The following is a 26,721-nucleotide window of genomic DNA, read 5'->3' as shown; positions in this document are numbered from 1 at the left end:
CGGCTACATAATAAGTCATACAACTAGGTACATGTCCACAAAATATGAGTTATCCTCTATTAAGAAAAAAAGTAAGTGAGGTAATGAGAGGATAAGCCTATAATGGTGTAACATGAAAATCAGTGTTGTAGACACCATGTGTTAAAATAGAGTTGTGTACTTCTATGTTGTCAACATGACACCTCAAAATGGTACAAAAACTCCTAAGTGTCTCACAAAATAAAATAATTAAATAATACAAAATAATGCATTAACCTAAGTAAACTTAAGTAAGTGTAAATAGTAAATACATATTTACACCAATAGTTTCTTAAATATCATTGAGATCCAACAACTAGTTGTCAATGATTGATTTACCTTGTGAAATTGTCCTATTCTTCTTATCTTGAGATACTCTTCTATTTTCATATTCTAGTATATTATACTTTGATTATTTGAGATCTTGGAGGATGTTGTATATTATCATGATGTATAAGATTATAGAATTTCAATCTCTATGATATGTGTAGATAATAAGTATGCATTCTAGTTATGTCATGTGGCTATTCTTTCATGTTATTTGTAGTTTTAGTTATTCTATGTTATGGACATTGTCTATTTATCATATTTTATCTTAAATAAAACTTATGTGTCTAATTCAACATTATGGAAGCCTTGAGAGATGTAACTATTATTGTATTTTTTTATGTTTTTATGTGAGTTATTGCTTCCACTATGTTATCTCTTGATTGCTTTAATCTTTCAAAAAAAAAATTTTTACCAAACATAGTGACATTATAGGTTAATTTCTCTTGGGTTCCCTAGAAAAGCATTAGATGCTAGCTCATCAATCCTTGTCATCCACATGTTTTGATCATCTTAAAAACTCAACTATGTTGGCCTCAAACTTGATTCTTTTGCAAATTGTAACTTTTGGTTTCACCGAGAAATCTCTAAGTTCTCATGCTCGATCATCACTCTATAGCTTAGAATAGATTGTTCTTTTTTCTTGACATCTACTTAATCACTTATCCAATACTGCAATCAATTGCCACTCCAACTTTCTTGACAATAACTAACACTTGGCTTATAATTTTTATCAGCTTCTTCTTAATTTCTTTAATATTTTTTTCAGCTCCTTGATTAACTTGACTCACACTAGTACTTTTTCAAGCCACTACAACATTTAGGGTCAAATTGCAATAAATTAGTGATGGAAATTTGATATGTTTGTGATTTTTATGGTTTTTTTACATGTGTCCCTGACATCGTCATTATACTAAGATTGGAGTCATAATTACGATGTATGTGTGATTATAAACAAAAACAAAATATGACATTAATCATTCCCCATTTGAACGATTGTGGAGAGCTGCACATGAAAGAGTGTGGAGAGCTCCAAACTTTGGTGGAGATCAGTTGCAAAAAAAGGTGGATTCATTTCCATGCCCTTAAGATCTCTACATTTTTTTATTGTTCCTTTTTGATATTTGTGTCCTTGCCCCACAATTTCATTGTAGTGTTGTGCCCTTGTGATCTACGTGCCCTTTCTCTACATTACCTTGGATTGGAAGAGAATTAAGTGTTATCTTTGTGCCCTTGCTCTGCATTTTTGTTTATATCAATTTACTAAGCTCCATCAAACACTACCTCTTTAAATCATATAAAAACAAGGTTTTACAAGAAAATTAATGTTTTACAAAGCTTGATACAATATTTATCAAAGATATTTACCAACCAAATAATCACTTCAATAAGAGCCAATAGAATTTATTAGTGTTTAGAAATAATTAGGATAAAATTTGGGTTTGGTTTACTGAAAACACTAGTATAGGAATATCCAAGAAGAGAATTTGTTCTTGCAAAAACACATTTGATTTTATTGTTTCTATAATGTAATACATAATTCTATGAACATAAGTAACAATTCCTCCATTTCCCTCCCACCCCCACATGCATAGTTCTAGAGTATTGGTGCTCTGCCAAATTCATTTGGCATAAGATCCTTCTCTTTAATAGATTTACAATACATTGATGGTCAACTTGATTTTGTAAAGATCTTGACTTAACAAGAATAGTAACATTTTACCTTCCATATTTAAGATTCTAAATTGCTGAAAGTTGTAAAAAAAAACCTAACTAACAATTTTAATCCAAAGGGAATACCTATTTTAATACCAAAAGATGGGGTTAAAATGTAGCTGGGTTGTTCTTACTACTAGAATTTAGTTATTTTCCCCAAATCTATACTTGATGTTAAATAATTTCAAATTCATTGTAAATATAACCTTCAAAGAATTTATTAATTTTTTAGTTAGATCCAACCCTCTAGAAAAAAGGAAAAAAAAACTTAACTACATATTTGAAATACAAGTGTAGCTTCTATTTTTTACTTATACTAACACATCTTATGGTAGATTCTGAACCATTTTATGAATAAGACTAGCTTCATTAATCCAAAAACAATAACATCTCAATATCATCACAACAAAGGTACAACCAAATGTTTCAAAATATTGTAACTAAACCCAAATACCTCATCTTCAATAGTCTAGTGACTTAGATTTATTGTCATCAAAATATCAATGCTTTGAATATTCTACTTCTAGACTGGCACACCTAAAAGACTATATCTCCACATACAACTCACTCAAATAATTTATAAGTTGTGTAGTTAATTTTATATTTGCATATTATTCCTTCAAAGGGTTTCATATATGATTCATCTTAAAGCATATTCATAACAATAATTTGGAGCTCTCAAAACATAGAATATGATTTCTAGCGACAACTCAACTATTTTCTTTAGCACATGGTGTTCCTAGTTAAACTTTATTATCTCTTACCATACCAAATTATCTCTTCAAAGAAAAAACTCTAGACTTTCAATTGATCTTCAAGTTCAACATTGTTCTACATTTATAACACATGCATCCAATGTAGCAATGTACTCAGCTAATACTTATAGCTAACACTTTAAATTGGTACTAGTTATAATGAATCCAATCTGGGTGTATCATCAAACCATTAATATACATTTGAAATTATCAAATTTTTAATTATCACATACTACTAGTTTCCTATACATTCAATACCAAAAACATCACACAAGTTGATCCCAAAGGTGATTTCCTTAGTAATTTACCTCCACATCAACTAACAATAATACCAATCATCTTATACATATAATAAATGTCTTTCAACTCTTCCCTAACAATATGAAACTTTGGCTCTAATATGAAATCATTGGGAGATAAATAATGCATAATAGATTAAGTAGATAAAATATTAAGGGTATTTCCTCCCAAATATTTTCATTTCACTTACTTCTCATTCATTGATAATATTTGGTTTGATTCATAATATTTTGTCTCTACCACTCGCATGCTATGATAAAGGGTAACACCACCTTTACCAATTCATAACCAAAAACATAACAACATGGAGATAAAAAGAAAAGAAAATATTTTACAAAGCACACATTAATAATTTAAAATCCTTACAAATTCTACAAGATGAGATAACTCTAACTTCTTACAATATGAGAAAGCTTCTAATATAAAATCTTAGTAAATGAAATGACCCTTTTCTATTTTTTTCCCTTCCATTTTTCATCACTTTCTCTGCATCATATTGTTACTTGGCCTCTCTATGCTTCTCCTAATTATGCTTGCAATGACTAAATACAACAAATTTAGAAAAAAAACATATTTATTTCAAATGCTAAAATATCTCTAGCTAATCCTATTTAAATCATTCTATGATTCAATCATGGAATCACAAAAGTGTATAACAAGATTAATTCATTACAACCAACTCTATCCATCTAGACCTATGACTCATCCTCTCTAGAAATTATTTATCCACATAGAGAACATAATTATTTACATCAAGAAATTAGATTTCCTCATAAATTTCCAAAATCACATTTTTAGAGTCTTTCCCTCCTAAAGATTGATGAATTGTAACCTCAGATGCTCCTTGATTACATAGACAAACATCCTACCATTTATTTTATTTCTCAAGATTTTGAAGGCCATTTTTTTAATGTGGAATGGTGGTTGAACATATTCAAACATGAATTAGGGCCTTCTCAAGAATTTTGTGATTGCACTTCTTTCTACTTTCTTTCTACTTAATTTAATTAAGCTTAATATAAATGCAGACATGCATGCATGCATATATAAATACATATACATACACACATAGATTGATATATATATGTATTTATGCATGCATATATATAGAGAGATCTCCTTTAAGTTTCTTATTACATCTTGGAACAATAGAAAAAATTGATCCAACTGCATGCATATTCTAGAATCCAAATAGTAAAACAATAAACTCACTCAACCCATGTTAAGTGACTTACATCAAGATCCTGCACAAAAATAATCTAGACTAGGAAAAATGGACAAAGTTCACAAGAAATTTTACAAAAACATATCATAGTAGATATTTTTAGAAAGAAACAACCCCAAATAAATCTTTCAATATATAGACAATAAATGACATTTTAGGGCTCTGAAATCCTATTAGATTGGAAGATCAAATTGAATCTACAATAATAAAGCATTCAAAATGATTAGACCTGACTAGTTGGAAGTATGACTATTATCAGACTTGATAGAAGGAATTGGTATGAGACTTGACATAAGGAATGTTTGAGTTTCTTGATAGTTTATTGAGCTTGTATTGTGGATAGTAGTTTACATGAATTTGTTTTAGGGGTGAGATAGGTTTATCCTTGTGCAATATAACCTATTAGCTAATAAGGGTTCAAAGTCATGTCATTCTCAAGAAACAAAAAAATATAGATTTTGTAATTTTCCTACCAATAGGGCTTTTGAATTCTTTTAAAATAATTTTCCATGTAATGTAGGAAATAGATAAAGTGCAGATGAACAAAAATGACCAGTGATACACTATTTTGATTAGTGAGAATACATGTTTTTGGTACAACTTTACATCATTTGGAAGAAGTTTTGCAACATACCATTCCTATAACATTAATTTTAAGCTCCATGGAAATACCACGTATGATCTTTTCTGAGCTTCATTCAAATGATGTACATTTTTCTCTTGATTATATTTTTGGTTTATCAATAATTTCCTCTAGTTCAATGATGGTGCATGTCAATTTTTTTCTCCAATGATGCAATCACCCATCCATCTCTAGATTATGAAAATAGTTGGTTTTTTACAAAATCTAGATAGATATTGACAATTCCAAAGCCATAAACTCGGAGATTATCATGTGTACATCCCACTTTAGGGAAAAATTGGATGTCATGGTCTTGTGCATATGTTTCTATCACTTCCTTCAAAATCAACTAAGGTTCACCCATCAAATTATTCAGTTGAATCCCACCATCCATGGAAGTTGAGGCTTGTTGTTGAGAATATGTTTTTACTACTTATTGCTATTGAAGTGCCTCAAATTGGTATTTCTCCTTCACCCTAAGATAGCTTATGTTATCTCTAGCCCTAGGTTGTTCCATAGTCATACCCTCTATAGCTTGATTCATTATTTCAAGGGATGCATTTAGCTAATATAGCTTACATTCTCTCTAGCCCCAAGGTTGTTCCACAATCACACCCTCTATAGCTTGATTCATCATTTCAAGGGCTCCATTAGCTAACTTCTTATCCTCTCAGTAGCAAGAAGCTCAGGGAAAAATAGTCCTTTTCCACCCTAAAAACTATTGTGTTACTTTATTACAATCAGAATTTGATCAAACCCAATGATACAAAACCTATTGCCACTTTGGAAAAATGTTGACTTGAACATTTTAACTAGATGATAAATGGTCATAGCAAATGGCCAATCCATAACCTAGTTAAATTGATCTATTTTTTGATTTGTTGGGTTGATTACAAATTCCTATAGAACTATCATTAGATTAAGTACAATAAAATGAACAATCAGTTGTTCATAGCTAGAAAGATCATATACAAGTTTCCAAGGTGATAAAATTGCATATATAGATACATCACTTGCATTACAGGCATGAAGCACATTCCCCAACTTATAACAAATGGTTGTATATAAATTCTACGTATTGTAGCCCAACAATGGAAGTCAAGAATGTAACCATACATGTATTGTTATAGTCTCCCTATAAGAATCCCAAGTATCTACTATTGTTGTTAATTTTGGCATCACTATATGATCTAGAATGTTATTAAGTATTGAAGTTGGTAGAAACTTCTCTCATGTCTCTAGAAAATATAGCCAAGGTTCAGGGTCCCTTGAATTCCAGGAATTTGTAGTAGCTATTTTCACTGCTAGAATAATAACTTAAGTGAAAGGTTAAGCTTAAGGAGTTGAAGAAGCAAGTTCTACTTCTATGTAAATGCCATAATCACAAGGTCAATTCTGTTGCAAAAGCCTTTTCCACAATGACATTACCTCTAAACATTACAAAGGATTTTGAAGTGGTTCCAAACCTTGAAACAATCTTATAAGTAATGGAAAAGTAAATTTATATACAATACATGAAAAATTGCACAACTTGTAGTCATCCCGATATTTGGACTATAAATTCTTAAAGACACTTGCAAGTGATTCCAACGTCATAGTACCTACCATAACACTTTCTTGGATTCTATCTATTGATCCCATAATATCCTCTATGTTGTCTAGCTATTATTTCTATTGTGTAGTTTCTTTCTAAAGCCACTCCTTTTCCTTCTAGTATATTTCTATAGAGACTCTCTCTCTCTCTCTCTCTCTCTCTCTCTCTCTCTCTCTCTCTCTCTCTCTCTCTCACATACCTTAAATTCTAATCAAACTTTTGAATATCTATCTCTACCATATATAAAATAAACTTCACATTTTTTTTAACTCTAACATAGGTGTTTGATCCTTGATACCTAACAATTCTTCAAGTTCATTTTCTTTTAAAACATTAATTTTGTTCAACAATTATAAAATCTTAGAAAGTGAATTATTATTTTCAATTAGCATTGATGGGCTTCCCTTGAAAAAAATCAAAATGAAGTGTATAAATGAAAAAAAATTGATGACATTTCCTTCATTGCACCCATATCTTCTCTTTATGTCCCTAAAAAAGACAATAATGTCTATTGGTTCCCATTAACAACTAAGATAATTAGTTCTCTACCACTATCAAAACTTATCAATGGGAGAAAAATAGTCCATATAAGTAATTGATATGAAATAGGAGTTGTGTTGATGTGATAGATAGAGATATAAATGGAGCATATTTATAAGGGTGAGATGGGTCGATCATTGGGTAAGAAATGTGATGAATAGGGATAAAATGCAAAGGTGAGATGTTGGAAAGGAATAATGGTAGATTTGAGTGGCATGAGGTGAAATAAATTTTCCAAAAATTGTTCTAAGTCGAACACCATATTTAAGTCTAACACTAATGAGTTTTGAGTAGGTTCTAAAAGGCTAACTTGTTCCATAATTCTAGGATCTTCAAAACCATATGTGCAAATATAAACATTAAGTACAATGTATGTCCAATATTTTTGTAGATATACACATTAATTACAACAAATTTTTCTTTAAAAACCATATGTATAGATATAAACATTAAGAACACCATGTCAAATTTTTTTCAAGGTTTTTTCTCTAATATCAATGTGTATGTTGAATGGTTATCAATGATAGATCTAGGAAGTACAACCAATTCAATAAGGGTAAAAGAATAAGTTATTCCCATGAGGAAGGATCATGATAGATGATACAAGGGAATTTGATCAAAATAGGAGACAATCTCTAGATTGTTGTCTATTTTTAAGAGAGTAAGGAAATGACAAATGCTATTGTCCTTGCAAGAGTTGTAATGGCTTAAAGACAAGAAGAAATAAAATCAAAATAGCTAAGAGAAATTTTAAGGAGAGTGGTCACATTGAAGGGGGGTTTGATTATCATCCATTGGTAAGTTTTTTATTATATTTATTTTGAAATTAATATACATATGAACAAAAATGTGGATTTGATTACCACATTGTAGGGGGGTTTGATTATCATTATTTTTATATAGGTTGATCTCCCAAGGGTAGTATATGATATGGACCACCACATTTTGGAGTAACATGTAAATGTGAATATGGAGGAACATGGAGGTGTGCATATTGAAGGAGAAGATCATGATCCATGGAAAATGATGATCATAAGCCAGAAAAAACATTTGGTATTGGTGTTGGTGTTGTTGATTATGATGATGATGATTAAAATGAGGATGACATTAAGGTCATCCATGATATACCTCTACTTTAGAAGGAAAAAAAAAACCTTTATGAAGGATCCCAATAAACTCTTCTCGCTATTGTATTATTGTTGGCTAATTTGAAGGTTATGAATGGTTTATCTAACATAAAAATATCATGCATGACAAGGTTTCTCATATATGTGATTATAGTCTATAAAAGGTGAAACATGTGAAAATATAATGCAAGCTAAGTAACTAAGAGGGGTTAAATTAGGAACCACTTAAACTTCTCAACTAAACCACTTTATTAAGTTGTCTAGTCTATCGACATGGATGAAACATAAAACAATAAAGTAACAACACCATAACATAATATTGGTAACCCATAAACCCTCCAAGTGGGGGGTAAAACAAGGGTGGGGATGACAACCACAATGCTTCATAACAATAGTACTAAATTTGGCCTGTTAAGGCTTAGAGATGATCACTTCTGACAATCTTACTTAGTTAAGAGAAATAATAAATCTTGGGTCTCTTAGAATAAATGCTGATGAAACTACATTGGGTGAGTTCCCTAAGCATTGTAAAGCATTGATATTAAGCATTCATGATTGTATTTTTCATTGATGTCAACATAGCCATAATTCTATAAAGTTTAGAAGAATAGTTGTCAATAGTCTTATGATGCATAGAAGCTAAGGAATTTTTAGACGATGCATAGTGGAGTACATGTTTTCAAGGTTTTTGTGATGATGTGGTTATGAGGACTAAGTCTGGGTCAATGGTATATGAAAGTTACACTTAATTTCCTAGAAGTAGTGCAAAAGTAGAGCATTGGAAAATAGAGTTTTGATGATATATCACTATCTTTCATCTAAGAGATAATGAAGAGATGCATAGTTACATAGTGATAGAGGACAATCATGTGGTGATGCCATCATGTGTGCAAGACATGGTTCCACACATGTGAAGTTCTGTATAGACTATGAGATAATAATGCTATTGTAATCATGAATTAATTAATTATCTTATTTTAATTAATTGGGAAAGCCTCAAGGCTGACTCAAGGAATTACTATGAAGATACAGTATAAAGGAAAGTTGTTTTCCTTGTTTATAATGTGAACTTGGATTAGAGCACCAAGTGGGTTTTAGAATATTAGTGTGCAATGCAAGAAGGAGCAAAATTCTTACTGATTACATGTAAGACATCCAAGGGATCATTGGATGTGTAGTATGAGATTTGGTTACAAGATCTGAAGGAGAAAAATTCTAGTTGATAGGATAGATATAGAGGAAATAAGCACATTTCAATTCTATTATTCTACAAGAAATAATGCAGAGACCACTTGGATAGTGGGTTCATTGATCTTAAACTTGAAGTTTTTTGGGTAGTGGGTCCACTTATCTTCCATAACTTCTAATAGGGTTGGAATCTCCTAATAGGGATTCAAAGTCTCCTAATAGGGACTCATATGTATTGAATGCTGTAATAGACTCCTAATAGGGTCTATCCTCTAACACGAAATATTTATATTAGTACATCATTTTGTGGATACCATCCCCACCAGGGTTTTCCCTAGTTAACATAATTGGTGTTAATTAGGTATAAGTATCTTGTTGTAGTTTCATTTTATATTACTCACATGGTTAAGTTTTTTTAAGGTTAATGACTATGATAATTGTTGGTTAACTGACTCACCCCTTAGTTATATCAATGGGCTATATATTCTAACAAGGTCTACTTTTTGAAAGGATTTATATAATATACTTAAATATGTACTCTATGAAGAAATTATGCAATGGACTATTAGGTACACCTAGTTAAAGGATTTGGGACTAATGCACCTATTATGATGAATCAATGAATTGATTGATCCCTGATGCACAACTAAAATTATTGATGAAGGTCCTTTGAAGTAAACTAGTTACCTGACTTTGCTAGATAAGTCTTGTCCTTTCTTTGGAATGCTTATAGCCTTCAAATAATTTGCTCCTCCATAGTTTCTTAATGACTGAATGATAATACAATGAATAGTATCTTTTGGATAAGAAAAATTCCTTTACTTTTATCCATCCAAATAATTCCATCATAGGTTGGCTACAACATAATTAATTCCATAAATAATTACCAAGTTGACTATTGTAGTAACTTGGTTCTAATGGATTACTTGGGTGATGTTGAAGATACTTAGGCAACATGCCACCTTGGCTAACTTTGGCACTCAATTGATACTAGATGTTTGATTCATGATGATAACTCAGTAGATACTATTGAATAGGTTTGCACTGTTATGCGTGCTTGATTATCATCTTGGAACAAAACTAATTTTCTAACATAGTTCATAGTATAGGTCGGTAGACACTATAACCTTGGTTGACTTTATAGCTTAGTGTTAACTATCAACTCAATTGATATAACAACTTGGTTGACACTACTTACTTCCTACATAGTTAAAATTAATTGCATGATTCCTTTGTGAGCTTGGTTAACACTATGGACTTGTAACTCAGTTACTTATATCTGTCCATTATGACTAAGTGTTTTGACATTGACTAACAATATATCTTGTAATGAGATTAAAAATATCCCTCTTTGCCATTAGTGACAAAAATACTTATCATACACAAGATCTGAAAAACTTCTTTAGTCAAACTCCCCCTTTGAGTATGCTCTATTCTATAGATTAGTTTGCATTGAAAACTCTATAGATTGGTTTGAACTAAACACTTTGTTTTTGTTTTCTCAATAATTGATATTTTTTCCTATTTTTAACATATCTTTCCTTCTATGCATATTTTGTCCTTCCTATACATATCTCTCATTACATGTATGAACATGTACATTCTACTTTCTCTATATACTTTCCCCCTTTGTACATCTTCTTTCCCCCTTGTTTTTGTTAAAAATGCAAAAAAATTACAAGCTTATACCAAAATGAGAAAGAAAATTATTGTCTACCTTAAAAATTATAGACAATGTCTTGTCCCAGTTATCTTGTAGCACCTTCAAGATGTGTAGATTGATCTGAAGCTCTATTGATAACTTATACATATGATCTACAACTAACAACTTTATATATTTGACCAATGTAATTGCATGATCCATTCCCTTTTGCATAATGTCCATGTGGGGAAGTAACATACCTTATATATCAATCAATGTTTCTCTTATTCTGGCTTCTTCCCTTAGTAGTTCTTCCTCAAGATCTATCAATAATCTAGTTTTTGCAAAATAAATAGAACTTGATCTAGGATTAAGTGTCAATTGATTCATACTATCTTTGAATTCCATGTCAAATTGGGCCATTTTCTCTTTTATTTCCTTGGTAAAGTTAGTGGAATCACTTAACTTTACAAATAAAGACACAACATTATTTACAAGAATTTCTAATGCATAAATTAAAGTGGATAGTTCTACTTGATCTATAGCTATCTTCTATGCTACATTTTGTAGAACTTTATTCTCAAACTTCCTTCAACTTGCATAAGGAGTTTTTCCTACCCATCAGTGTCCTCATTGAAGTTATTTACAATATCTATTAATTGATCAATGATAGGTACTTTATCATTTACCTCTATAGATAGAGCATCTACAAATATTTCTTTGATGTATTGCAAGACTTTTCTTGCATCTCTTTCATCTATTAACATTAGTTGGTTTTCTCTTTTCTTCCATAGTTCTCCCAAAATATCAATTTCCTCAACTACTAGATTTGATTGGTCCCAAATTGGGATTTCAATTTTCTCATCAAGATCAATGCCATCAACTATGTTCCCTTTTCCCTTACTCTTGGCTTTTGAATAAGGAATAATACCTTTTTCTTTGTCAATTGAATCCTTCTGTTGCTTGGTTGACACTGTGGGCATTTATCACAGTTTTCTTGAGAATGTGGGAGCCTATTACTCAATTTCCTTTGTGACAAAACTCAGTGAATGTAAAAAAAATTTCACTTCAAAGCTCAATTGAGCTATGTTCAACTCAACTGATTGTTTCTTATTTAATTCATTAGGAGGAGTGGAGGGGAGTGATGCCATGACTTCTGCTGCAATATTTTCAGCATCAAATTAATCAATTGTCTAAATCTCTAGAAGAGTTCCTCCTTCCTTGATGTCAAAATTGTTTTTCCATGTCTTTGTGATGGACTACACAACATATTCTATATTATTTGACAAAATTTGAAAAGTTTTAAATCTTAGATTTTTTTGGTTTCATATTCGACATTTCCTTCTCTATTTCTTTATCAAAGATATTAGGCATGAGAATTCTTAGGGTCTTCTCTTTAATGTCCTTCTCTATTTTTTATGCATTGTCCCAATGGTGTGAAACAACCTTTAGTATATTATTAGGAGTATATCATTTAATCTTAGAAGGGTAATATTTCTACTTTTCCATTTTCACAACTAATGCTCCATCAATCAATTTCTTCTCCTCTTTTCTTTTGGATTCATATTTGAAGTATTTAAATCTTTCCATACCCCTTCCTTCCCTTACACTTTCTAGTTATTGCTCAAAGGTAGGATTTTCCTTTTTCATAGATAAAATTGGGTATTTTATTTATCTTTGTCATCTTCTTCCTCATCCTAGAGATTTAATTTTTGCCTTGGTTTTCTTGGCTTTGAGGTACTAATCATAGGAGTATACCTTATGAATCTCCTAGGTGGAGACTTGGATCGAGTCCTAACCTTCTTCTTGGGAGGTTCCTCTACCTCTTCTTCTTCTTCTTCTTCTTCACTTTCATCTTCCTCTTCCTCATCTTCTTCCTCTTCTACATCATCACCCTTGCTTTCAGTGAGCTCTAGAGGAGAATTTAATTTGGAAAGTTCCTTTCTAATGCTTTCTAGCCTCTTCTTCCCTCTTTTTAGAATTTGAGGAATATAAATTTCAAGTGAGACTATTGTCTTTGCTTCATCAGATATTGCAAAATAAGTAACATCAGGGTCCATAAGCTTACTCAAATGACATTGAAGATATTCAATCAACACTGTAACCTTTGCTAACTCTTGCACTCAGTTGATACTAGATGCTTGATTCATGTTGATCACTTAGGAGATACTACTAACTTTCTTTGCACTATTTTTCCAACTTGATTATCATCTTAGAAAAAAACTTCTTTTCTATGTCTATTTATACTAGAGCTCGGTAGACACTATCAACTCCATTGACTCTACAACTTGGTGTGAACTATCTACTCGGTCAACACAGCAAAATGTTTGACACTACTTACTTCCTACATGGTTAACATTGTTCACATGATTCCTTTGTTAGCTCGGTTAACACTGTGGACTAGTAAATCAGTCACTACTATATTTCCATTATGACTAAGTATTTTGACACTAACTAATAGTATATCTTGTAATTAGATTAACAAAAACATGTATCATTAAGATTGTTTTGTTGGAAATAGTCAAGACTATGATAGGTTACTAAGAGGGGAGGGTCGAATTAGTAACCTTAAAACTTTACCAAATTCTTATCTTAATTGCAATAATCCAATAATTATTTAATTCATTAAATAAGAACTAACTGTATGCATGAGAAATTGAAAGCATAAACATCCATAACACTTGAACACAATAATTTGGTGACCCAGAAACCTTCCAAATAGAAAGTAAAATTGGGGTGGGGATGATACTAACAAAAACCTCAATACTGCAACATAAAGTTGGCCTATTAAGGCTTACAATTATCACTTCAAATGATATGCCCTATTAGGAGCAATTAGGATATTAGGTCCACCTTGTTAGAGGTTTTAAAAACATACAATGAAGTATAAACTCAGTAAAGAAATTTGAAAAAAGATGGTTAAGTCTACCTTGTTAAAGGATTTGGACTGGTTCACCTGTTAGAATGAAATAGTAGATATTTGACTTACAACTAATTTACTGATAGTGATTCTTTAAAGTACTGATCACCTTTATGTGATAGATATGAATTTGCTGCTTCTTTGTTGATATGGCCTTACAATACAATTTTTTGCTTCTTACCTATTCTTCACTCTCATATTTCCATTCATGCATACATAAATTCATCTATATGGATAGAATACTATATATATATATATATATATATATATATATATATATATATATATATATATATATATATATATATATATATATATCCAATTAAAAAAATTACAAAGTTGGCCAATATAAAAGTTAACACCAATATTGTAAAGTCAACTCAAATGAAGACACTCAGGTTCTAAAGAATGACTTGGTGAATTTTTGATACATGGCCTCCACTATCCTTACATAGCATCATCATGCATTTAGTAGGAGTGGAAGCTTGGTCCATACTAATCATCTTAGGGTAGTCTCAAACTTGGTCTATACTAGTGACTTGGTAGATACTATGTAACTTTGAAGAAACTGAATTACTCATTTACCATGAGTATACTATGTAAACACTACTTAACATATAGCTTGGTTAACACTAACTTTGCTTCACATGAAATGATAGCTCAATTTGAATTATGAAGCTTGGTAATAATTGAATTGCTCAAACTGAACTGCTAGACTTCACACTGCCTGAATTCACTTGGTAAACATTGGAATGCTTAGTAGGAATTATAAAGCTTGATGGCTACTAAATTACATGAAAAACATTGTAGAATGTTCAATGAGCTCAGTATCCATACACAATCTGAATAAGTGTTGTCACTAATAACAAACTTGACTAAATGTCAACAATATCCCATTTTGGCATTGGTGACAAAAACACTTACTAGCCAAAACTTATATACATTACAATGTGATATTGGCTCGGTACTGTTTCTAAAATTTTTCAATATTTTTCTTTGTAAGTATATATAATATAATTTCCTTCCCTTTGCATGATTCTCCCCCATACAATACACATACTGTCTCTCATATATATACATTTTGTTTCTTGTATATGTATATTCTATTTCTCCCCCTTTTCGACAATAATGCCAAAGATTTATCCAAAACTTATTTATATAAAGACACCAATATAAGAAAGAAATTCAAAATGTACCTTAAGTATGAGTGCTAAAGTTTTATCCCAATTTTCCTACAAAATTGTGCATGTATGTAGAGCAATCTAGACTTTTGCAGAGAGTTCTATCATGTGATCTGCAATTGAGAAGTTTAGTGATGCATCAATGTTTTTGAGTAAACAATGTGCTTCTGCATTGTGTCCATGATGGGAAGGATCATATTCTGAATATCTGTCAATGAAGATTGGATCCTTTCTTCTTCTCTCAATAACTCTTCCTACATATCTGACAGGAATCTTATTTTCATATGATGTGTAGAGCTTGAACTAGAGTTAAGTTGCAACTGTTGTGCACTAGCCTTTAGATCTTCATCAATTTTTGTCATTTTTCTCTTTATTTTTTGTTTGAACTCAGTAACATTACATATTTTTCCAAAAATTGATGTTACATTCGTGCAAGATTTTTCAAGATTGGTCAAAATTGAGGAAAGCTCCACTTGCTGAATGGAAATTTGTTGAACAATAAGCTCAATCACTTTATTATCAAATTTTTTCTCTACTTTCTCAATCAATTTGTCTTGACCACTTGAGTCTTCATTAAACTTTTGGACTGCCTCTTCTAATTAAAAAAAAATGTATTGAGAAGTATCAACTTCAACACCTATCACCTTAGTCAAAATATTCTTAACACTTTCTATGATTTTATATTCTTTGTCTCTTTCCTCTCTCAATTTCTTCTATTTTGCTTTCTTTTCAAGGAGTTGAATAGCTATTTATATTTGATCTACAGTGGTATTATCAAAATCCCATTTTCGAATTTCAATCTCTTCATCTACGTTAATGTCCTCCTCTATCTCCTTTCCACTAAAAAGTCTTCTACTTGGTTGAGCATTAGGTTCAACTGCCTTTGTACTTAATGCCTTTGAATCCAGAATGGAAACAATAGTAGAGATATGACTAGCTGTGAAAACTAATATAGTACCAACAAATGGAATATGAACTGGCATGATTATTGAATCCAAAATTGATATACTTACAAAAGTATCTAGAGCTATAGAAAAAAAAACTATAGAATCCAAAATTTCTCTACATATGTGCAAAGTTTTGTGATAAAATTGGGATAAGACTTTAACACTCATACTTAAGGTACATTATAAGTTTCTTTCTTATATTAGTGTCTCTATGTAAATAAAATTTGAATAAATCTTGGGCATTATTGTCAAAAGGGGGAGAAAAAAAATATACATATATGAGAAACAAAATGTATATATATGAGAGACAACATGTATATTGTATGGGGGAGAATCATGCAAAGGAAAGGAAAGTATATTGTATATACTTACAAAGAAAATTTTTGGAAAATCTCAAAAACATTACCGAGCTAGTATCACACTATAATGTATATAAGTTTTGGATGATAAGTGTTTTTGTCACTAATGCCAAAGGGGGAGATTGTTGACATTAAGTCAAGTTTTTAATTAGTGAGAGTACTTATTCAGATTGTGTATGGCTACTAAGCTCATTGAATAGTCTATAGTGTTTTCCATGTAATTAAGTAGCCACCGAACTTTACAATTCCTATTGATCATTCTAGTGGTTACCAAGTGAATTCAGGCAATGTCAAGTCCAACAGTTCAACCTGAGGAATTTATTGGTTACCAAGCTTCACAGTGCAAACTGACCTAGTAGTTCATGTGAAGTGAAGTTAGTGTTAGTCGAGCTATATGATAATTAGTGTTTATTGAGTACAGTCATGGTAAATGAGTAATTCAGTTTCTACCAAGTTACATAATATCTACCAAGTCACCAGTGTAGACTAAGTTCAATACTACTTTGATACCACTTGTTAGAAATATTCAAGACTATGCTAGGTTACTGAGAGGGGAGGGTTGAATCAATAACCTTAAAACTTTACCAAATTTTGATCTTAATTGCAATAATCCAATAACCATTTAATTCATTAAATGAAAACTAATTGCATGCATGAGAAACTGAAAGCATAAACATCCATAACACTTGAACACAATAATTTGGTGACCTAGAAACCTTCCAAATAGAAAGTAAAATTGGGGTGGGGATGGAACCAACAAAACTTCAATATTGTGGCATAAATTTCACCTATTAATACTTACAATGATCACTTCTAATGATTTTCTCTACTAGGAGTGATTAGGACTGCTAGGCTCACCTTGTTAGAGGTTTTATAAACATACACTAAAGTATGCACTCGGTAAAGAGATTTGACAAAGGACCGTTAAGTCTACCTTGTTAGAGGATTTGGATTGGTTCACCTATTACAATGAAACAATAGATCTCTAAATTAGAACTACTTTTTTGATAGAGATTCTTTGAAGTACTAATCACCTTTATGTGATAGATATGACTCTACTGCTCCTTTGCAGATATGGCTTTATAATACACATTGTTGCTGATTCACATTCACATGCTTCTCACATATTCTTCACTCCCACTTTTCCATTAATGAATACATAAATTCATCTATATGGATATGATACAATACATTACATATATATCAATCCAATTTACAAAATTAGAAAGTCGGTCGATATACAAGTTAACACCAATATTACAAAGTCAACTCAAATGAAGGCACTCAAGTTCTAAAGACTAACTTGGTGAAGTTCTGATACATGGCATCCACTATCAGTACTTAGTATCATCATGCATTCAGTAGAAGTAGAAGTTTAGTCTATACTAATCATCTCAAAGTAGTCTCAAACTCAGTCTACACTGGTGACTCTGTAGATACTGTGTAAATTGGTAGAAATTGAATTACTTATTTACCAATACTTGATAAACACTAATTATCATATGGCTCATTTAACACTAACTTTGCTTAACATGAAGAGCTAGCTCAATTTGAATTGCAAATTTGGTAACCACTAAATTGCTCGAGTTGAACTATTGGACTTCACACTGCCTAAATTCACTTGGTAACCACTAAAATGTTTGGTAGGAATTGTAAAGCTTGATGACTACTAAATTACATGGCAAACATTGTAGACTATTCAATGAGCTCGGTACCCATAAAAAATCTAAATAAGTGTTGTCACTAATAAAAAACTTGACATAATGTCAAAAATATCCCCATTTGGCATTAGTGAGAAAAACACTTATCAGACAAAATTTATAATATAGTGTGATACTTGCTTAGTATTATTTTTGAGATTTTTCAAACTTTGTCTTTGTAAGTATATACAATATACTTTCCTTTCCTTTCCATGATTCTCCCCCATAGAATATACATAATGTCTCTCTCATATATATATATATTATGTTCCTCATATATGTATATTTTTTCTCCCCCTTTTTGACAATAATGCCAAACATTTATTCAAAACTTATTTACATAGAGACACCAATATAAGAAAGAAACTTGTAATGTACCCTAAGTATGAGTAAACAATGTGCTTCTACATTATGTCCATGATGGGAAGGATAATATTCTAAATACCTATCAGTGAAGATAGGATCCTTGCTTCTTCTTTCAATAACTTTGTCTACATATCAAATAAGAATTTGATTTTCATATGATGTGTAGAGCTTGAACTAGGGTCAAGTTGCAACTGTTGTGCACTAGCCTTCAGATCTTCATCAATTTTTGTTATTATTTTCTTTATTTCCTTTATGAACTCAGTAACATTACATAGTTTTCGAAAAAGTGATGTTACATTTGTGCAAGAGTTTTCAAGATTGGTCAAAATTGAGAAAAGCTCCACTTGCTAAATGGCAATTTGTTGAGAAATGTGCTCAAGGACTTTGTTATCAAATTTATTCTCTACTTTCTCAATCAATTTATCTTGACCACTTGAGTCCTCATTAAACTTCTGGACTACCTCTTCTAATTGAAACAAAATGTGTTGAGAAATATCAACTTCAACACCTATCACCTTAGTCAAAATATTCTTAGCACTTTCTATGATTTTATATTCTCTATCTCTTTCCTCTCTCAATTTCTTCTATTTTTCTTTCTTTTCATCTTCAATTCTACTTGTATTCATGCAATTCTTTACTAGATGACCAAGCTCTATATAAGTGAAACATCTTATGGTGGTATCTCTCTTCCTTGTGTGATGTTTAACATAGTTCATGCCAATGTGTCCATACTCTCTATAGTAATGACATATGCACTAGGTTCTATAGTCCCAACCAAATATTACTTTCACAATTTTTTCTACTAGATTGAATGACTTGGTTCTACAGTTTGATGCCTTGTGACCTTGTTTCTTGTATTTGTGACAGTTGCCTTCAAATTTTGGTTTCACTTTACATTCAATACCCTTTTGACCATGCTGATTGCAATTGTAACATTTACCCTTGAATTTTGATTTACCATTACTCCAACATTTGTTTGATGTATGACCAATCTTACCACAGTGATTGCAAGTAGGTCTTTGATTCCTTTGTTGGAAATATTCAAGACTATGCTAGGTTATCGAGAGGGGAGGGGTGAATAAATAACCTTAAAACTTTACCCAATTCTGATCTTAATTGTGATAATCCAATAAAAATTTAATTCATTAAATTAGAACTAACTATATGCATGAGAAACTGAAAGCACAATCATCCATAACACTTGAACACAATAATTTGGTGACCAAAAAACCTTCCAAATACAAAGTAAAACTAGGGTGGGGATGATACCCACAAAGCTTCAATACTACAGCATAAAGTTGGCTTGTTAAGGCTTATAATGATCACTTCTAATGATATGCCATGTTAGGAGTAACTAGGACTACTAGGTCCACCTTGTTAGAGATTTTACAAACATACAATGAAGTATGCTCTCAGTAAACAGATTTGAAAAAAGACTGTTAAGTCTACCTTGTTAGAGGATTTGGACTGGTTCACTTCTTAGAATGAAACAGTAGATCTCTAACTTAAAACTAATTTTTTGATAGAGATTCTTTGAAGTACTAATCACCTTTATGTGATAGATATGACTTTGTTGCTCCTTTGCTGATATGGCCTTACAATACACTTTGTTGTTGATTCACATTCACATTCTTCTTACATATTCTTCACTCTCACTTTTCTATTCATGCACACATACATAAATCTATATGGATATGATACAACACATTACATATATATACCAATCCAATTAAAAAAACTACAAAGTCAGCCAATATACAAGTTAACAACAATATTACAAAGTTGGCTCAAATGAAGACACTCAGATTCTAAATACTAACTTAGTGAAGTTCTGATACATGATGTCCACTATCATTTCTCAACATCATCATGCATTTGATAGAAGTAGAAGCTTGGTCCATACTAATCATCTTAGAGTAGTCTCTAACTCAGTCTACACTAGTGACTCGGTAGATACTATGTAACTCAGTAAAAATTGGATTACTCATTTCCCATGACTGTACTCAATAAACATTAATTATCATATAGCACGGTTTGAATTGCGAAGCTCAGTAACCACTGAACTACTCAAGTTAAACTAGTAGAATTCACACTACATGAATTCACTTGGTAACCACTAGAATGCTCGTAGGAACTATAAAGCTTGGTGGCTACTGAATTACATGGAAAACACTATAGACTATTCAATGACCTTAGTAGCCATACATAATCTGAATAAGTGTTGTCACTAATAAAAAACTTGATTTAATGTCAACATGTTTATCTTAACAACTTTTTTTTTTTTGTAGATTGATAGGTGACTTTTTGTTACGACCATCAAATGTTCGCTCTCACTTGTACCAATAGTTATGTTCCATTGTGAAACATATTGGAATATAGTATCAATAAATAGATGCATCTCTTAAAGATCATGATATTTATCATAAAGAACATGAAAATGCAACAAAATTTCCTAAATTCCCTTTGGGAAGATATCAAGATGATTAAGTGACAAAAAAAATTCCTCATGAGGTTCTTTGTTGCATCCCCCATTATTCCATGTCTTATCTAATTATTTAGATGTTGTAGCTTGGCACAATTTATGATGGGGACACAACCCAAGAACAGAATGGAACCAATAGAAAGGGAAAATTATATTAACTGAGGAAATAAGCTGGTACAAATAGTGCAGAGAAAATAAACTTCAAAACATGCCCTAAGGGCTTACAATAGCATAAATCTGGAGATAATTTCTCCTTTTAGTACCTCCTCTCAAACTCCACTCTGAACTGGCTTTTACAATGCCAGAAATCTCCTTAAATAGACCCCAGAGGGTTAAGGACTAGGAGTAAATTCTAGAAAGTGCTAGTAGGCATCCACTAACCAAATAGAAGGTTTCAAAAGCTACGTTAGAAGTCGGTACAAATCTAGAAGAATCCAGAAATGGTAACCGAACTTTCGGGAGGCATACCTTTGGAACCATAGCTCCGATTGACGAACCGTTTACATTTTTAAAAAGTTCTCAAAGCTCTCTATAGCCCTATGGATGAGCTTTTCTCATCCCCCATTTTTTGACCCTTTTTGAGGTCATTTAATGCCCCTAACCTTACTTTGAAGCATTCTTAGGGGGTCTCCAAAACCTGAAAAATTGCAATAACTTTCAAACCGTGGGGCCTTTTGACCTGATTCTTTTTCTGGAATGCTCTAAATCACAATTATATTCATCTGGCCAATTCACACCTTCTAGGTCACCAAAATGATGGCCAAATTGCATGCTCCTATTTTTTCAAGATTTTCAAACACACTGATAGTGGAACTGTGAGAGTTGGAACCTTTATTTGACCCAAATGGGTATCCAAAAATGAAAAGACATGAAATAGAAACTAAGTCTAAGTACAATTTTTTTTGGTGACACGGGATTTCCCATATACCTCTGGATGCTCCTGCATCAGACACCCAGGGTAGATTGAAAAGTGACCCTATCACTTTATGGATGGTAGAGGAAATCCCAAACGGGAAACCTCAGCTGCTGAAATCCAAGTTGAGTCCTCGATCGATAGTCCTTTCCATTTGACCAAATACTCTTCATACTGCCTATTTTTGGTACTCCTACCCACACGATGATCTAGAATGTCTTCTATCTCCTCCTTCTTAGAAGCAGGAATTGGACATGGCTCTAACTCTAGCTCATCATCTGCACCATCATCATGATACTCTGTTAAATCTGCAATGTTGAAAATGGGAGAAATGTGAATACCATCTGGCAGCTCCACTTCATATGCATTTCCTAAGTCATGTTTCTTCAAAACTTTGCAAGGGCCAAATTTCTTCATTTTCAGTTTATTGTAAGTACCGGTTGGAAATCTTTCTTTTCGTAAGTGCACCATGACTAGATCCCCTACTTGGAATTCCTTATGTCTTCTACTTTGATTAGCCCTAGCTTTATATTCTTGATTCATCTTGGTAATGTGTGCTTGAACCTCCTCATGTAGACGCTTGATATGTTCAGCGAATTCTTCTACTTCAACACTTGTCCTCTCCCCTTGTTCTATCTTCCTTAGCTCTGGTGCAGTCCTTGGGCTACTCCCATATACAATTTGGAATGGTGATTTTCCAGTAATCCTATTTACAAAGTTATTATAAGAAAACTTTGTCTGTGTTAGAATCAAATCCTATCCCTTGGGCTTATCCCCAACTAAACATCTCAGCAAATTGCCCAAACTTCTATTTACCACTTCTGTTTAACCATCAGTCTGTGGGTGATGCGTGGAACTGAATTTTAGGTCTGTTCTCAACTTCTTCCACAATGTCCTCTAGAAATACCCCACAAATTTAGTATCTCTATCAGAAACTATACTCCTTGAAAGACCATGTAGTCTTACCACCTCTTTGAAAAACAAGTCTGCAATATGGACAGCATCATGAGTTTTCTAGCATGGAATGAAATGTGCCATTTTGGAGAACCTATCAACCACCACGAATATTGAGTCATTACCCCTTTGTGTCCTTGGCAATCCAAGAACAAAATCCATACTTATGTCCTCCCATGGCCTTGATGGAATAGGCAACAGCTGATATAGACCAGTATTGTGACTAAACCCCTTGGCAACTTGACAAACCTGGCAACTTTGTACGAACTTCTTCACATCCTGTGAAATTTGAGGCCAAAAATAATGTTCTCTAAGAATGGAAATGGTCTTATCTCGACCAAAATTTCTTGCCATTCCTCCACTGTGTTTCTCCTTAATCAGATTTTCCCTCATGGAACTCCTTGGAATGCACAATTGACTACCTTTGAACAACATGTCATCCTGAATCAAATAGTCTAACCATTTAGTTCTATCTACAACAATAGGTTCTTTACAAGATTTCCATGCTTCAAAAAAATTAGGATCCTCGAGGTACAAATTCTTCAGTTCATCAAACCCAACTACTTCAACCTGCATTACTATAAGCAGTGAATGTCTCCTACTTAGTGCATCTGCAACCCTGTTAGATTTTCAACTTCTATGCTTCAACACAAATGTATAACTCTGCAAGAATTCTACCCACTTCATAAGCCTTTGATTCAATTTACCTTGGCTATTTAGGTACTGTAATGCCTGATGATCAGTATACAAAACAAATTCCTTTGGCAATAAATAATGCCTCCATTTCTTTAAGGCCTAAACTATTGCATAGAATTCTTGATCATAAATAGAATACTTCTTTGCATCATTCAATTTTTGCCTTCTTGGCTTAATATAGCCCCAATAGTGCTACCACTAGCATCACAATCCACCTGGAACACTTTTCTAAAATTTGGAAGTGCCAACACAGGCTGTTCAGTCACCTTCTTCTTCAGCAATTCAAAACTTCTCGCAGCTACTACAGTCCATTTGAACTCTTTTCTATCCCCTCTTATTGTATCAGTTAGGGGTGCACATATGCCACTGAAATTCTTAATAAACTTCTTGTAAAAACTCATTCATGAGCCGCATGAAGGTGCTTGGGGTATTCGCCAATCCAAAGGGCATGACTAACCACTCATAAAGACCCTCCTTGGTCTTGAAGGTTGTTTTCCGCTCATCTCCTTCTCGAATCCATATCTGATGATAGCCACTCTTCATATCTATCTTTGTGAAGTATTGAGCTCCACTCAAGCAGTCCATAAGATCATCCATATTTGGTAAAGAAAATTGGTACTTGATGGTTATCCTATTTATAGCTTGAGAATCTGTACACATCCTCCACTCTCCATCCTTCTTTGGTGCAAGTACTGCAGGTACTACACATGGACTCAGGCTCTCTCGAATCAAGCCCTTCCTCAATAGCTCCTGAACCTATCTATTTAGCTCCTTTGTTTCAGTAGGAGTCATCCTCTGAGCAACCTTGTTAGGCAAACTAGCTCCTAGAATCAGATCTATCTGATGACTGATGTGCCTTATTGGTGGCAATCCATCTGGAACATTATCAGAGATAATATCTCCAAATTCCCCTAGTAAATTTGAAACTTCAAATGGTATTTCACTACTACCTTCTCTATCTTTCCTAGGAATTAAAGCATAGCACATATGCTAATGTTTCATGCCATCTAAAAACTTCCTTCCATCAACAAGACAAATCCTAGCACTGCTACATACCTTTTCACCTTCCTTTTTCATGGGCTTCAATTTGTGGTGAACTCCATCCTTTGTCAGAGAGTATGTGTTTGCATGTCCATCATGTATTGCATGTCTATCAAACTGCCATGGTCTACCCAATAATAGATGGCAAACATCCATCGAAATAACATCACAGAGAACTTCATCATGGTAACTCCCAATTTTGAATTTTACTAAACATTGTTCACTTACCAGGACCTTATGATCATCTTTTACCCAAGAAGTCTGATAGGGTTGGGGATGTTTCTCCCTCTTGAGCTTCAGCTTAGAGACCATCTCTTCTTCTACCAAGTTATCAGTGCTACCACCATCAATGATCACATCACAACATTTATCCTCACACTTGCATCTGGTACGAAACAAACTCCTTCATTATCTTGGTTCATTCTCACCACTTAGTAGGAATCTTTCATTTACCAAGGTCTCTCCTCTTTCTGCATCCTCTAAATGTGATGATTGTGCATTCTCATCCACATGAGCAACCCTAGCTTGGCCCTCAGCTCTCCTATATGTCCTTCCTTGTCGTTGAGGGAATTCAAAGGCACGATGACCTTCTTCATTGCAATGGAAATAGGTTCCACGGAAGCCTCCTCTTCCTTTTCCATGTCCTCTACCTCTTCCTCTTTTATTTCCAAAGTTTTTATCATGGGAGCAGTTGAAACCCTCATTCCTCTGGTTTCTGCTAGTACCCACATCTTCATTTTTCTTTTGGGTTTCATTAAGGCCTCCAGATGATCTACCGCTTCACCTTCCTCCTTGATCGTGCCCTCTTTGATTTCCTTCAAACCTTTTATTTAGCTTCTCTTCAACTTGTAGGGCAAACCAGTATGCCTCTTCAACACTGGTCATTCTTACCAGACTTAATTCCTCCTGAATGCTAGGTTGCAACCCACTGATATAATGAGCAACCTTCTCCTTATTTACTTCTGCATGCCTCACTTTAATCAAGAGTTGGTAAAACTCCTCTATATATTCTTGGACTTATCTTCCTGCTTGCTTTAACCCATGCATCTTCTTAAACAGATCAAGCTCATAGTCCACAGGAATGAACTGCTTCTTCAATTTGTCCACCATGCGATCCCATCTTTTGATCTTCTCCTTTCCTCTTCTATTTCTTTCCAATTGAACCTCTTGCCACCAGATTTTGGCATGGCCTTTCAGTTTGGCCTTTGCAAACTTAACCCTATCTGGGTCCCTGATATCCTCATACTCAAAGTATTCTTCCAGTTCATTGATCCAATCGATCAACTCATCTAGTTTCAAATTTCGTGAAAATACACCCACTTCATTTGTAGGTCTTTTCATAAACTTAGTAATGGCCCTAAAAAGCCTTTCCTCTATAGGATTTAGAACTTCCCCATCAAATTCCTCTTCTAGTCCCATTGCTTCTTCTTCATTGTCATCCTCACTGTTGTCACCTGCGGCAACATTTTCTCCTCTACAAAGCTCCTCCTGCAATGCCTGCACCTGCCTTTGCAGGGCTCTAACCTCCTCAAGATTAATAGCTCTGGCCCTTCCACCATGCTCTCTTCATGGAGGCATCTTCTAACTCAAACCCACAACCACACAGTCCTGGTGCAAACTGCCTCACAGTCGGCATTCTATCTACACACTCAGGAAAACCCACTCTGATACCACTTGATGGGGACACGACCCAAGAACAGAATGGAACCAATAGAAAGGGAAAATTATATTAACTGAGAAAATAATCTGGTACAAACAGTGCAGAGAAAATAAACTTCAAAACATGCCCTAAGGGCTTACAATAGCATAAATCAGGAGATAATTTCTCCTTTTAGTACCTCCTCTCAAACTCCACTCTGAACTGCCTTTTACAATGCTAGAAATCTCCTTAAATAGACCCCAGAGGGTTAAGGACTAGGAGTACATTCTAGAAAGTGCTAGTAGGCATCCACCGACCAAATAGAAGGTTTTGAAAGCTGTGTTAGAAGTTGGTGCAAATCTAGAAGAATCCAGAAATGATAACTGAACTTTCGGGAGGCATAACTTTTGAACCATAGCTCCGATTGACGAACCATTTACATTTTTGGAAAGCTCTCAAAGCGTTCTAT

Source organism: Cupressus sempervirens, chromosome 8 (genome assembly GCF_028749045.1).
Source record: "Cupressus sempervirens isolate cs-2001-9-10 chromosome 8, ASM2874904v1, whole genome shotgun sequence".
Lineage (NCBI taxonomy): Eukaryota > Viridiplantae > Streptophyta > Pinopsida > Cupressales > Cupressaceae > Cupressus > Cupressus sempervirens.
This window is presented reverse-complemented; position numbering follows the sequence as displayed.